Genomic DNA, 13,630 nt, shown 5'->3' with positions numbered 1-13,630 from the left:
GCCTTTAGCAGATTCTAAAGATAAAAGCCAGGGAGCAAGTTGAGAGAAGAGAAAATGAACCGGTCATGATGACACGGCCGCGACCGAGACAGGTGCAGCAGTGTGGGACTCGGATGGCCCCACCGGCTCAGGGCATCAGGGCTGGCGGGGCAGGGGCACGGGGACACTTCGGTTGCCCGTCCGGTTCCCAACTGCACAAGCAGCCAGGGACAGAGCTGTGTGCTTTGCCCCTTGACGACAGAACCTAATTTGAAAGCAATTACAGGGAAACGTGGAATGCTTCTTTCTTACGTCCTGGCCTGCTGTTGCCTTATTCGGAGTTTTTCTCGGCCAACATGAAAAAGCTGACTTCCCAGCCGGAGGAGAGGTATAAATACTGCAGAGCGGAGCAGCAAGCATTCCAAAGGCCCTGCGTGTCCATCCAGAAACCATCTCTTACCCCCCCCCCCCGAAGTCCCCTCCCGGTAGCCGGCGTCCCTGCCTCTGCCAACCCCCCACGAGGCGCCAGAAAGCAAGTGAGTTGTTGCTGCCCTGGGCTGCCTCTGGAGTGCTGGCCCCTCCTCCTTGGAAACGCTGGGCTAAGGCTTTCTTCTAGGTCTTTACAGGCTGCTTAGTTCTCGTCACTCAGGGCTTCCCTCAGACGCCACTGTCCCAGGGAGCCTGCCCTGACCCTGCTATTATCTCCACCACGCTATCACCTCTCTGCTTTGTTTCACCCACTCCACTAGTCACTATCAGAAACGAGGTTCTTGTCTATAACCCGTCTCCCTCCCATGTGCAACAGAAGCTCCACGAGAGCGAGGTCCTGTTGGCTGCAGAACCCACTGCCTGGCCTGGTACCTGGCACACGGTAGGTGCTGTGTAAATCCTACCATGAAAGAATAGGGCTGGGGCTTCTCATGACCAGCCGTTTAGGACTTCACGATTTCTAATCCCATTTATACTGGTCAGGGTTCCTACGTAGGGTTAAGACTGCTCTCTTTCAGGAGCTCACAGAAATAATCCTGCAGCTGTACGCGTCCCCAAAACAAGCCAGGAAAGACACTGCCGTTGGTGTGCCACCCCCACAGAATAGAGGTGCCTTTGGCAGCCCTCTTCACTCAGGCATCTGAGGCCACTGGGCACGCAAAGGCCCTGGTTCCAGAGGAGCTGAGCCTTAGGACTTCCCTGGCGGCCCAGGTGGTTAGGACTCCATGCTGCCAGTCCAGGAGGCCCGGGTTCAACCACTGGTCAGGGAACTAAGATCCCATGTGCCATGTGGCATGGCCAAAAGATTTTTTAAAACAAATAAGTTTTTAAAAAGAGGAGCTGGGCCTACACAGGGCGGAGCAGTAGGTGGGCTAGGAGGAGGAGGCTGAGGAGCTGGCAGACATCCATCTGCCAGGGTCTGCAAGGCGGAGGGGAGGGCAACATGGCCCAGTGCTCCAGAGCAAGGGCTTCCAGTCTGAGCAAACGTGAGTCTGAATCCCTGCTCTGCCACCCACTGTGTATGGCCACAGAGGACCTTCACCTCTCTAAGTGTGAAGTTCTTCCCGTGTAAGATGAGGATAACAGACATGTGGGCACTTGACAGGATAACAGACAGAAACCACGGCACACACAGCCTGGCAGGGTGGTTGTTCAACAGAGCTTCTATTAATTACTGGTGGTTTCGTGTCTGAATCTTGCTACCCTAGGGACTGTAGCCCACCAGGCTCCTCTGTCTGTCGGATTCTCCAAGCAAGTATACTGGAGTGGGTTGCCATTTCTTTCTCCAAGGGACATTCCCAATCCAGGGAATCCAGCCCTGGTCTCCTGTATTGCAGCAGATTCTTTACCAATTGAGCTATGAGGGAAGCCCCTTTCATTACTACATTATTCCTATTCTGGAAGGTGCCATCATTGGTATCAGCCCGGCAGTTGGTGAAGCCAGACCCCCCCACCCTGGGATTCACCAAGCTGGCTGGCTGCTTTCCAGTGGCTGACACACAGTGGTCTTCCCCCAAACCTTCCTTCCCCTTGCCTGGCCACTCGACTACCAAATGAATAAAAGAATATAATGATCAGCTCTCGTTCTTCTTGCTTCAGAGAGCCTTCAAATCCTGAGGTTCGCAACCCTGGCTTTACAACAGATTATCTAGGAACTTTCCTGGTTTATTTGCATTTTATCTCTCTCTCTAACGTCTATTGCCTTCAACCATTAAGCTTTGAAAAGGCAATTTGTTACGCAGCAGTAGGTAACTAATACAAGTCAAGTAGCTGGATCACAGGCGTGATCTCTTTTTAAGCATGTACTCTTTTTAACCACATGCAGTTTGGAAAATCAGTTTTTTAATTGAATTATAATTCACATATCATAAAAGTCACCCCTTTCAAAGTATATAAAGGTCAGTGAGTTTTAGCATATTCATGAGACTGAAAAACTATCACCTCTATCTGAGTCCAGAACATTTTCATCACCCCAGAACTGTTAGCAGTAACTCTTTTCTTCTCCCTCCCTCCCCAGCCCGACAACCACTAATCTGCTTTCTGTCTCTCTGAATCTGCCTCATCGAGACGTTTCACACAAATGGATTTATACAATATCTGGCTTTTTCTGGCCGGTTCCTTCATTCAGCATGTTCTCAAGGTTCACTTACATTGTAGCGCATTTCTTTCTGACAGAATATTCCATTGTATGGACATGTGACATTTTGTCCATTCACAAGCTGATGTACTTTCGGGTTATTTCTACCTCTGCTACCGCATACATCTGCTATCGTGAGGAATGCTGCTACTGACATTTATGCACAAATTTTTGTGTGAAGATATGTTTCCAGTTCTCTTAAGAATATACCTAGAAGGGCAACTGGTGGGTCACATGGTAAATGTATGTTTGATCATTTGAGGAGCTGCCTAACTGGTTCCCAAACAGGCTGCACTATTAACATCCCCACCAGCAGAGTGTGACGACTCCAGCTGCTCCACATCCTCACCAACACTTGTCATTAACCGACTTTCTGAGTACAGTCATCCTAGTGGTTGAGGCGGTAGCTTGTTGCGGCGTTTGATTTGCATTTCCCTAACGACTAATGACGTTGGGCGTCTTTTCATGTGCCATTTTCTAACTGTGTATCTTCTTCGGAGAAATGTCTGTCCTAGTCCTTTGTCCATTTTTAACTGGGTTATTTGGTCTTTTCACTGTTGCATTATGAGTTCTTATATATATTCTGGACATTTGACCCTTACCAGATGTATGACCTGCAAATATGATCTCCCATGATGTCTTTTCACTTTCTTTTGTCCTTTGAAGCAAAAAGTTTTTGTTTTGTTTTTTAAATTTTGGAGACTGTAATACCTATTTTTCTTTAATAGCTTATGTTTTTGGCTTATCTAATAGACCATATCTAATATCTAATATCTAATATCTAATGGGCTTCCCTGGTGGCTCAACTGGTAAAGAACCTGCCTGCAATGAGGGAGACCTGGGTTTGATCCCTGGGTTGGGAAGATCCCCTGGAGAAGGGAATGGCTACTCACTCCAGTATTCTGGCCTGGAGAATTCCATGGACTGTATAGTCCACGGGGTCACAAAGAGTCGGACAGGACTGAGCGACTTTCACATAGGCCACTGCCTAACCCAAGGTCATGAAGATTTATGTCTATGTTCTCTTCTAGAAGTTACATTTAGGTCCTTGATCCAGTTGGAGGTCCTTTTTCTCATATGCTATGAGGAAAGGGTCTAATTCTATCCTTCACATTCAGTTGTTTTGGCACTATTTACTGAGAAAGCTGTTCTTTCCCCAATGCATATGTCTTGGACCCTTACTGAAATCCAAGCTACAGTAAATGTACAGGACTGGAGAGCTTCTTAAAAACAAAACAAAACAAAACAAAAACGCCTGAACTTCACCCCAGGACAAATGAGCCAGATTTCTTGGAAATGGGTCCCAAATAACAATATTTTAAAAATCTAACCAGAAGCCAGGGTTGAATCTAACACAAAGGTGAATCTAACAGAAAGCCAGGGTGGAGAATCACCACTCAGATCTAACCTTTTGTTCTAAAAATGAGGAATCCGAAGCCCAGGCAGAACCAGGGAGCCCTCGCCACTCCATCTGTTAGACCAGCCTGGACTCTCGGAGAAGCAGGGGACAGGCAGCCCAGGGTAGAGAGATGCCCCAGGCTGAGCCTGTCTCTGCTCTCAAACGGACCTTTCTGGAGCCCTCTCACACATGGAAAACTAAGCCAGCAACCCAAAGCTACTCAGATTACACTCCACAAACTGGGTCCTCCCAGGGTGGGGGGGCTCCCCCCAGCACACAAACACCCACACAGAACCCACGGGAAGTAAGGGTCTGAGCTACAGGCAGGCGGAGCCCACGGCACGGAGGCAGGAGGCACTGCCCCGCTTTCAAAGGGGGCCTTCTCAGCAGGAAGAGGAGGTGGGGGAGGCCTACCTTGAAACAGCTACCTTTAAAAGAGAAAACTTCCACTCCCAAAAGGCAGTTTTAAAATTAGGGCAGCAGCAGCAGAGGTGGGGCCCTGCCCTCCGCCTCCTCTGGCCCCATCTGGCATTCTGCTGTGAGACAATCGGGCACAGGAGGCCCTTCACCTGGAGAACAGGGAGTCTGAGCCACAAAAACCCCATTTATTTTCAATGGCTTACAGCTGGGCTCGGGTTTCAGCCTTGGGAGGGGAGATTAAAGATCGTCTGGTTTAAACTTTGATCCTTCAGAGAGATAGCCAAGTGAGCCAGTTCTGGCCTCGAGACTGTGCGGCTTAGAATCTGAACAGGTGGCTAAGAGGACCGGGGCAAATCCGCCCGTTGGATGGGCTCATCCAGGTAACAGGTGTTCGGTATTTGGGGAGAAAAAGTCAGCGAGGGGGGTACTGACAGGACTTGAGTGTCTTCCGCCCTGGGCCATGGCAGCCCACCACAGGAACTCCCCAACAGAATCCAGGGGTGCAGAGTGTGCTGAGGACCAGGGCCACCTGATGGCAGACACACGCATTCCCCCATCCTACCCCCATTCACCTTCTAGCAGACAGCTTGTTTTCTGCTGCAGTTTACATGATCCCCGAACTAGGCCTTGCTGGTAGAAGGGCAAGCACCTGGGGCCGGCCCCGGAGCGATCCCTAATGGTGCTGCTGGTTTCGCCTTTAACATCTGAAACTCCTCCTCGGTGATCCCTTTCCGTTTTCCTGTTTTTGGGACATTCTGATTCATCAGCCAGCCAGTCAGGTCAGAAGCCTTCTCCCGCTCCAGCACAAAGCAGGGATGTGGGCGACACGGCCAGGGCGGAACGGGTTGTGCTGGAAACCTTTGCTCTGGACACACCAGGGGACCCAGAGCCGGGCCAGCGCTCACAGACGCGCACTATTTCCTATATGCTCTGTCCTGCTGGCTTCTCACTCTCACAGCCTGGGAGTAAGACGATCCCTTGGGAAGCAGGGCGAGCCTGGAGGCTGAGTGAACGCAGGCATTTATCTGCAGGACCCATTCTCCTCATCTCGGAGTGGACCAGCACCGGCAGGGGGACCGTGGAGGTGCTTGGTCAGCCTGCCTGCCTTTTGCTGAGGCTCGTACTGGATAAGAGAGTGAATGAATCCATCGGTCAATCTGGGAGGTGCCTCAGACCAGAAATTCCAGGCCTGGAGTTTGAAGTTTGCCAAGAGGCAGTTGGAGGTGTTCAGAATTATCTACTCTTGCCCTGCGTCCTACCTCGCTGGCTCTGCGTCCTGGCGGGGTACTAGAATGGTGCTGGAGGTGGGAGACAGAGGCATCATTTCTGTAGGATAAGAAATCACTCTGGATTTGGATTCTTTTTTTTCTCCTTTACCACAGGCACTCCTTCTCAGACCCCTTGGACACATGAGATGGACAGTGTCTTAGGAAGATTTTTAAAAAAGAAAAACCAAAAGAAGGTTCTATAGCCAAAGGATAATTACAGGACTGGGAGGAACCAGCAGAGAGAGACTGAAACCTCTGACTCATAATTGCTCTATTAAAAATGGTGAAAACGTTTGCCCTGGCAGAGGGACAGGGCTAGACTGTCACCTTGGCTCATCCAACCCACAGGCGTTCCTGGGGCTGGTACAAAGGCCTGGCTGAACCGCACGGAACCACAAGGCAGTCACAGGGGGCGGCGTCTCCAGGAGCAGCGTGACGTCACAGGACAGAGGGGCCCCTGCCGCTCTCGGCTGACTCCCGGCCCTGAAACGACAGAGTGGCTTGCTCTGCGTGTGTGTGGGAGCACACACGGGGGAGTCAGGGGATGAGGGGCCATTGTGAAGTTGTGGGTTCAGTTTTCCAGGGAGGGACTCCGGGGACCAGTTCAATCTGCCCCATTAAAGCCACTAAAGGGGCTGAGCCTCAAAGGAAAACAGCAGAGGTGTTTTTACAGTTGGGTGGGGTATACCCTGACACAACTGCGGGGATGACTCACATTTACTGAGCGCTTACTACGTACCAGGATTTGCTCTGAGTCCTCTACATTTTACAGATCAGCCACCAGCCTGTGGTCACATAGCTGGTAGGTGTCAGAACTGAGGCCCACATGTCTCCTAACCAACCTAGAGTCTGGCCAAGGCTGTGCTCCGTTTCCGCTTTTCACTCTGGCGGGCCCTCCGTGAGGCACCTCACTTAAGTTTCTCTCCTTTGAAAGCAGACACACAGCTGAGTGCAGTCCTGGAGACCCTCCACCAATTCCACCCGCCCCCGGGGCCACCAGCGCTGCCGCCCCGCCCAGCCCCGCCCCGCCCCCGTGCGTCTCAGGGCTAGCTCGCAGGCTACAGTGTGAGTCACAGAAGAGGGAGGGCTGGTCAGGTGACCCAGCGAGACTCAGAGCTATGCTGAGGTGGCCTGGTTACCTTGACATTCCTGAGATTCTGCCAAGGTAAAAAGTAACCCGAGGAGTTTGCCTTATATGGGCACAATGACAGATTTCGACTTGACAACGTGTTAACTGACCCTGTATCAAATATCAAATCTGTCCCCGGACTGCATAGGAGGCGCCCGATAAAAGTCTCTCTGATAACACAGGAAAAAACAATTTATGACGGGCTACGGCCAGTGACTCATACAAAGGTGCAGCCATGGTGTGCCCTGACGAGGAGGGAAGAGAAGGCTGGTGGTCCTCCGGCCATGCAGCTCCATCACTCTTTCCTCAACACGTGGTTGGGGAGGCCTGGCTCCCAAGCCTCCCTCTGTTCACAGAGCTTGGCTCAAGGCAGGGCCTGGAGGGAATCAATTTCAGGCTGGGGTAGAACAGCAAGTCCTGCCTAGACTCTGAGCGCCCGGACCACCTGCTTCCTCCCAGAGGAGCCCCAAACAGGAGAGGTAGGGGCCGAGCTGGAGGCTCCAGGGATCACAGGGCTAGGTCTGAGTGCCCTGACACTGCCCAAGAACAGAGAAGCTGGCCGGACCCAGGATCCCAGAGAGTCATCTGGGCCTGGGCTGGCATCGGACCCCTCCTCCCTGGGGGGCCAGCCTCCAGGAGGGGGAGACTCACGGCTCCAGAGCTTCTCCTAAACTTCACTCACTCATTTCCAATAAAAATGCTGCCAGCTCCTCAGCACTGGGATTAAACACACATCCCTGCCCTCACGGAGTCTACATGCTAGTGGAGGGGATGACATGGAAGCGAGGAAGATGGCGGTGGTACAGTACAACAGGGCCACCAACAGACAGAACTGAGTAACCGGGGAGGGATTCAGCCAAGTCAAGGAGGCCTCTCTCTGAACCAACAGAAGGGGCCAACCAGTTGACAGCAGGAGGGAGATCATTCCAGGAGGAGAGACCCCAGGTGGGAACAGGCCTGGTGGGTGTGGCCTAGAGGAAGAGCAGAAGCCTGACGGGCCCCTGGAGGAGGGGTGGGGACTATGAGTCTAAGAGTTGTTGCTGTTTAGTTGTTCGTGTCCGACTCTTTTGTGACCCCCGTGGACTGCAGCCAGGCTCCTCTGTCCATGGAATTCTCCAGGCAAGGATACTGGGGTGGGTAGCCATTTCCTCTTCCAGGGGATCTTCCTGACCCAGGCATCGAACCCACATCTCCTGCGTTGGTGGTGTATTCTTTACTGCTGAGCCACCAGGGAAGCCCATTCTAGGAGTGGCAGGAAGCTTTTGCGGGGGAGGGGGCCATAGCATGACTGGATTTAGGTTGTGGGAAGACCCCCCCGGTGGCCGTGGGGACAGCAGGGTCACGGCAGTGAAGATGGAGAGAACTCTCAAGGCAGAGCTGGCAGGACGCGCCCATCCTGTGTCAACGCCTCCTCCTTCCCAGATCTAGGTGACAGTTGCTCCACAGCTTCATGCAGACCCAGGACCCCCCCCACCCCACCCGGTCCCCACCAAGTCATCTTCTATAGAAACACACAGGCCTGAGAGTGAACCCCAACAGGCTTCACAAACGGACAGTGAACCTCCTCTCTCAGCTGAGAAGCAGACATGATGCCCAGGGGCGATTTTCAAACAGCATTCAGAAAGAGCTCAGCTGCGAGGGGTGCTGGGCAGAGGACGGGTGGGTAGGGAGGGAAGCTGCCTCCCTACTCACACTTAACCTCAGCAGCTATTTATTCGATTTTATAACATGGCAGATCCACATGGGATTCGACTTGAAAGACAGTTGTGCCACTGAAAAAATGTCACTGCTTTAAATCTTAAACCCCCCGTGCAAAATCTATTCCGAATGGCTGCAGCCCCTTTCACGGGAGCCCCTGCGTCCCACGGGAGGGAAGGAGGGGAGGACAGGGCAGGAGGCGGCTCCGGCTCCACTGACGCGGACCCCGTCAGTCCCATCCCCTCCACTGCCTGGGCCTTTGATCCTCTCTGCGCTGTGGGTGGCAGGCGGCTGCAGGAAGGCAGACACGCCATGTGCTGCCGTCCTGTCTGAGACGACTGGGGCCTGCTCCCTTCAGTAAGGTGGGGCTACAAACAAAAGGAGGATAAGAAGGCCTGTATCCCAAAGTGCATCCCCCCCCACCCCGCCCCCAGCAGCTGGCCTGCGGCCCACAGATGGAACCTGTTGGACAGAACCAGGGAAAAGGCAGCCTGAATTCACAGCAGAGCGACCAAAGCGGGCAGCTGTTCCCCCTCACCAGTGCGAGCGAACCCTTGCCGTGAGTCCCTAACTGCTACAGCATCCTCTCCTCTTGGAAAAGAAAACAAAGAAAAAAGGAAGTCATGGAAGGTGGAGAGAATGAGAAATCCCGTTTACGTAATTAAACATTGACAAGGCTGACACTGGCCTTCAGGTAGCTTCCCATCTCCTGGAGAAACAGATTCAGGACAAGTAAAGGGAATCACAGCTGAGGGCCTGGGAGATGTACAGAACCTGCCGTTCTGCCCTGGAGGAGGGCACGGTCCGGCTGCAGAGGGACACCGGTGAGCGAGTCACTGCGGGGCAGTGTGATCCGAGGACAGCAGAGGTCAGGCGACACTGGATCCGGGCCCTGAAAGAGGAGCGCTATTCTGATAGGTGGTGACCTGGGAAGAGGGTCGTCCCACATAGTGGGAACATTAAGAACAAGACAACGTAAATGTGCAAGAGATCTCTGGGGGGACTCCTCAAGGAAAGAGGGGCTTCCCTGTGGCTCAGCTGGTCAAGAATCCGCCTCCAGTGCAGGAGACCTGGCTTCAATCCCTGGGTTGGGAAGATGCCCTGGAGGAAGGAAAGGCTACCCACTCCAGGATTCTGGCCCGGAGAATTCCAAGGACTGCACAGTCCATCGGGTCACCAAGAGGAGGACATGACTGAGCTACTTTCACTTTCAGGGAAAGATGCAGGAGACGGTGGCAGCTGGGGTCAGGAGGCAGAGAGGCCGAGGAGCTCAGAATTTGTCCTCTGGGAAGATTTCTCAGAGTGACCCTGTTAGATATGAGTCATGTTCGTGGAGCCACCGAGATGAACCGGGAGACTGAAGCGAAGCCATTAGGAGGCCGCTGTGGGAGACCTGGCCTGCTGCGGCCAGATCAGAGCACTTCCTGTGTGCCTGGCAGGGTGCACAGCACTGGCTCCCTAGAGACTCCCCACAGGCCTTGGAGGCAGTCACTACCCTCAGAGTCGTGTTTCCCTGCTGTCGCCCAGGGCAAGGCAGTGAGCGCAGCAGCACTTGCAGTTTACCCCCGTTGGTCTGACTTCAGAATCTGTACTTTCCCAGGACTCACTAAGTGCCCCTGCGTTAGCAGTGGAAAGGACAGGAGGAGGGTCAGGATTCTGATACTTGAGAGAAATAAGTAAAACCTGGTGCCCGTGACAGGCTGAGGAGTCAAAACACGATTCCAATGTTTTTGACTTGGACGTCAGACCCAGATATGAAGAACCCAGGCAGAGGGGCTCGGGAACGAGTCTGGCTTGGGACACGCTGAGTGTGAAGTGTGTGCCGCATAGCTACCTGGCGTGTAAGTTTCAACTTGCATCTAAAACTCAGAAGAAGTGGTTGAGAATTCAAATGCCTTTCAACGCAGGGGACACGGGTTCGATCCCTGGTCAAGGAATTAAGATCCCACCTGCCGTGTGGCAACTGAGCTTGTGCGCTGCAACTAGAGAAAGCCTGTACACTGCCATGAAGAACCCGTGCAGCCAAAATAAAAATAATTAAAAAAAAAAACTCAGCAGAAAGGCCATTTGTTTGCACATGCATTCACTCAGTCATTCATTTGAACACGTTCTGAGCTTCTCTTAGGGTAGAAGAGGGGAGAAGGTGAAGTCGAGGAAAGCAAAGGGGAGAACTTTGTTTTTCTTTTTTCTTGAGACATGCTCAGAAGCATCCAGTACAATGGTGTGTGGCTCCGTCAAAAACACAGACACCGTATCCATTAGAGAAACATACGGAAGCAGTTAGGGGTGACGTCTGGGGTTGCCTTTAAAACAGTCTGAGGGGGGAGTGTGCTGGGAGAAGCTGATGAAATAAATTTGGCAGAAGGTTAGTAACTGTTGATGCTGGTGATGGGTACATAAGGATTCCCTCCGCTTTTGTATATGTTCATGAGTGTGGTGGGTGTGGGGGGAGCTGAAAGGACCACGCACTGCAGAGAGGCTGACAAAGCGGGCAGGGGCCCTGCCACAGCCCAGCACCTAATACAGCCCCTGGCACTAAGGAGGTGCCTAACACATCCCGAATGGGCGCTGCTGTGCCCACACCCTCAGGGGTGGTAATTAGCCAGTCTCTGGAGATCTTGGACAGGACAGACTCGGGGGGAGCGGCCGGGCTTGGGAAGTATTTGGGAAGTGAGGAAATGGAATCGGCCAGTAGAGGCTGACACATTTTTTAAATGCATCAAGGCCAACAGCCAAGCATATATCTTTCCCCCAGGATAGAACCCAGCTGTTGGACCATCCAGTACTACTCTATTTTGCTGCAAGAGACAGACGGACCAGGCTGCTGTGAGGTGAAGTCCCCCCACCCTCACCGCCCCGGCTCCACTCCCAGCCTCAGATTCCCCCCAAGTCCCCCGTGTTCCTCTCCTCTCATTATCCGGCAAAGGCTGCCAGGCAAACGGGCCCTTTCCAAAGGTGTATCAAGGACACCTCACTATCGTCAAACAAACAGGCACTTCTTTCTCACTTTTCTCCTCTCCTGCGGAACAAAGTTGCATTTAAAAGGAGAAACAATCTCAGGTTTTGTTCTCCAGAACAGAGAGAAGGTCCCAGGGGCCTGAACTCGGAACACGGAGCAGCTCATTCCCCAGGCGTCGCTCACACGGACAGCGAAGGAGGTGTGGAGGGACGAGGGCGGACAAAGCCCAGGGCCGAGGCCGACAGCAGAGACCGCGCAGCTGGATCGCCCTGGGTCCCGTGGCCCCGAGAGCCCCAAGGAGCTATCGAATTCTGCTCGACCGCACCACGGAGCCTCTCTCTTTCTCTAGATTTTCCACAGTCCTGACTTCTCTGCCAATGCCCCACAAATAACAATGGCCACCAAAGATAGCCCAGACCGCGCTTCCTCTCCTGGTACCCCGCATCTCCGGGCTCTGCTCCGGACACGAAGGCGAGTGGGCTGCCCCAGGACCCGGTACCACAGTCAGCCAGGCTTCGGGACAGCGGCCAGCAGTGAAACCACAGGGCTGGGTTTTTAACGTCTGTAGCTATCTCGAGAAACAAAACATTTTATTGTCTCTTGCTATACTAAGTTAATTTGACCTATAGGTAGCAATCTCTGTATAAAAGGGAAAAGTTAAAAAAAGAAAAATTTAAAAAAGGCCTCCCTGTGTTTAGCTTCATTTTCTCAGGGCAGGGGCCTTCTCCTGTGCTGTATCCGGAGGCCTGGACCGCTGCCTGGCACACGACATGTGGACACCTAGCTTGGGAAGCGTTTGCACAAAATGGGATGAATTCTGTCCCAACAACGTCTCTCCCACTCCCCAGTGACAGTGATGTCTCCCCTCCTGAAAAGCATCCTCTTTGTGTTTCGTATCTGGTAGGCACTGATGCAGAAGTCAGCCAGGACAGTTGGCTGACCCACTGGGTCTGGGGAAGGATGGCTTATGACCTTCCAGAGCACATGGCTTACATGGGGCCTGCAGAGGGACTTCCTTCCCAGAGGAGCCGAGGGTGAGCAATCTTTTTACCCTTAACACCAAGCTGCTCCACAGGAGGCACTCAAATAAGTGGGTGAACAGACAGGTGGCAGGTCCATTTGACCTGCCTGATGGACTGGCTAGTAATCCATGAGGAACAGATACAGGTGCTCCAATAAACATACATTTATACTCTAATACGCCTTTATCGGAGCACATGTATCTGTTCCACATGCTGGGAATACACACAGCAAGAGACAAAGGTGAGCCTACTCTCACGGCCCTCACAGTGTCATGGGAGGGTGGAAGGATCAAACCACGGGCAGAGCTAACAGAGAAACGGAGGTGACAGGCGCACCCCTAAGAAAGAGACCCAGCCTGGGCGGGAGGGGTCGAGTGTGACTTGCTGACCAACGGTGGAGGAGGGGCTGCGTGGGGGCCTGGTGAGGGAAACAGCCCTGCCGGTAGGAAAGAGCGTGGCCCAGAGGCAGCTGGCGTGCCCGCACAGCGACGCGAGCAGGGGGCGGGGAGAGACAGGCTAGGCAGTAAACAGACCCCGCAGGGCCCGGGGGCTTCCAGGCTTGGGATACGGATCAAAATTTCAAGCAGGGCATTTCGTCTCCCACGAGGAGATGGGATGGCGGGGGCGGGGGTGGTTATTGCTGCTCAGGCTCCAGGACAGGCGCTGGGGCCACACTGGTTCCGCTGCCGCACGGGGACAGCGAGGCTGCTTCAGGGGAGCCAGTGGGACCTCAGGGCTTCCTGAGATGAAAAGCCACAACCCGGGCCTTTCCGGGCTCCACTGCGGTAAAGAGAAGAAGGGCTGCCTGTTTACCTTTCACATCCGGCCCCGGAGGCCCTGCCTGGGTGGAAGGCTTCCCAGAGGGAAGGACACATGGGGCGCTCTGCAGGACACACAATACCCCACGAGCCTCCCTGAGGCCCGGTGGGGCCCCTCTGGCCCACTTGCAGGACACTGAGGTAGTAAGCACGTGGCCCTCCTGGCTTTGCTTTCTCGTCCAGAGTCTGCTCATAAACCACAGGGCTCCACCCTCCACCCTGGGCCTGAGACTATTAAGGATGAGCAAGACACCTCTGCCCCTTTCTAGCATCCTTACTTCCCAGGCCCTCTTCAATGCTTAACACGTCCAT

General features: G+C 53.4%; 1 protein-coding gene across 2 annotated transcripts in view; it reads right to left on the bottom strand.

Annotated features, from left to right (window-relative positions):
• Window positions 1-13,630, bottom strand: part of ACTN4 (actinin alpha 4) — a 73,465-nt gene that overhangs the window by 35,805 nt on the left and 24,030 nt on the right. The gene's annotated exons all lie outside the window — the stretch shown is intronic.

The sequence above is a fragment of the Budorcas taxicolor genome, chromosome 18, assembly GCF_023091745.1.
Source record: "Budorcas taxicolor isolate Tak-1 chromosome 18, Takin1.1, whole genome shotgun sequence".
NCBI classification, from domain to species: domain Eukaryota; kingdom Metazoa; phylum Chordata; class Mammalia; order Artiodactyla; family Bovidae; genus Budorcas; species Budorcas taxicolor.
The sequence above is the reverse complement of the archived record's forward strand: the minus strand, read 5'-3'. Positions and strand labels throughout refer to the sequence as shown.